This window comes from Etheostoma spectabile, unplaced genomic scaffold (genome assembly GCF_008692095.1).
Source record: "Etheostoma spectabile isolate EspeVRDwgs_2016 unplaced genomic scaffold, UIUC_Espe_1.0 scaffold383, whole genome shotgun sequence".
Taxonomy (NCBI): Eukaryota; Metazoa; Chordata; class Actinopteri; order Perciformes; family Percidae; genus Etheostoma; species Etheostoma spectabile.
This window is the reverse complement of record NW_022605597.1, coordinates 301270-303268: the sequence shown is the minus strand read 5'-3', so window position 1 is coordinate 303268 and position 1999 is coordinate 301270. Positions and strand designations below refer to the sequence as shown.

Sequence of the window (1999 nt, the reverse complement as noted above, 5' to 3'; positions counted from 1 at the left end):
ACGGAGCGTTCGCATCATCATCTTTCTTCACTCTTCTCAGGGGCAGTAGTGAACGGGAACGTGATTCAGCCCCTGGCAGCCCTTGAAGCTGCTCTCCCTCCTGAGTGGTCCAGAGTTGCCTGTCCTCTTTAACTGGGTGGGGGGTTGGGTCACTTTGGTATCCAGATGGGCTCCACCCCAATGTGCCGTCAGGGGGAAACCTCGGCTTTACACAACAGCTTCTGGACGTCATGAGGAGATTTAAGGAAATACAAGCCACATGTAGAACACTGTAATTTCCATATTACAGGGCCTCCAACCTATCATTCAAAAAAATATCTAAACCTTTATTTATATCGCAACTTTACAACAACACAGCAGGTACCTACGACCAAAGTTTTGATCTGCAATTATTTTTCAAAAGTACAAGCAGGGTAACAATATTCACAAATGTAGACACAAAGTGAACGGGAACTTGATATCAGCCTCCTCCAGCCCTTGAAGCTGCTCTCCCTCCTGAGTGGTCCAGAGTTGCTCCTGTTCCTCTTTAATGTGTGGGGGGTCTGGGTCCTTCTGGTCCAGACTGGAGCTCCACCCCTGCTGCTCAGGGGGAACCTCTGCTTTAACCACTAACAGCTTCTGGACGTCTGAGGAGATTAAGGAAATACAAGCACATGTAGAAACTGTAATTTCATATTTACAGGGCTCCAAACTATCATTAAAAAAAAATCTAAATTTATTTATATCGCACTTTACAACAACCAGCAGGTAAACTACGACCAAATTGTTGCATTCTGCAATTATTTTTTCAAAAGTACAAGCAGTTTTAACAAATATTCACAAATGTGAAACCTGTAAATTTGACGACATTAGGCTAGGCTCTTTATCACAGAAACATACGGAGCCCCCCTGGGGTCAGATGAGTAAAAAATAATAATAAATAAATAACAAACTGTGCACAAGGATTCATAAACCGTGCGATAAATTGGAAAGATATTCACAGATTCAAACTTCTGGGATCAACTACTCTATATTGAAATGATGTTAAATCATAAATGACGTATCTTTCCTAACGTAGAAAGGATAACAATGAGCTACAAACTCATTTTTATCAAATCGAGCCGTTCTCCAACCTTTGAGAAATAAGATTGTGGCGGTGCTTCGACGTATATAAACTACAACACCGACAAAAAATATCTATTAATTTAACGATGAAATAAAGTAGTGTCCCTCATTTACCCTTTCAGAAATCAGCTCTAAAAACTGTAACATTGTATTTGAGTACAGCTTATACAGATCCTGCCAGTGGTTCTCTATTTTATTACCTTGAATAACATTTGGGTTTTTCTCCTAAAAATAATGCAGAACACTTCTTCCAACTCTGCTTTTTTTCCAGCAATAGCTTAAAAGCATCTCACTAAGTGTAGAGTGCTATTGCAATCATCGTTTGGTTTACCGGTAGAATCTTGCCCTATTTTGGCTCTTCACGTTTATAAAACCGTATGCCCTGGTTTAAATGAATCCGTGCGCACTTTTTGATTTATTTATTATTATTATTTTTTTTACTCAGTCTGATCCCAGGGGGGCGCCGTATGTTTCTGTGATAAAGGCCGAACTCCTCACATTCATTTAAGCAATGTTTCGTCAGATTAAGCTGAATATTTGTAAAAAACTGCTTGTACTTTAAAAAAAATAAAGCAGAAAGCAACAATTTGGTCGTAGTTTGGAGCCCTGTAAAGATACCCTGTCACATTTTTTCTAACATGTACTGTCTTTCCTTAATCCTCTCAATGTCCAGAAGTGTCGTGGTTAAAAGCAGAGGTTCCCCTGAACCGCAGGGTGGAGCTCCAGTCTGGACCAGGCCACCCCGACCCCCCCCACACATTACGAGGAACAGCAGCACACTCGGGACCCAGTCAGGAGGTAGGAGCTTTGGAGGAAGGAGTAGCCAGTTCCCGTCATCCTACTGTCCCTGAGAAGAGTTGGAAGAAGATGGAAATGAGGAAAGCTCATCCCCACA

At 41.4% G+C, this 1999-nt stretch overlaps 1 protein-coding gene across 2 annotated transcripts in view; it reads right to left on the bottom strand.

Moving 5' to 3' along the window:
- Positions 1 to 1999, bottom strand: part of LOC116686516 (zinc finger protein 37 homolog) — a 21152-nt gene that overhangs the window by 929 nt on the left and 18224 nt on the right. The gene's annotated exons all lie outside the window — the stretch shown is intronic.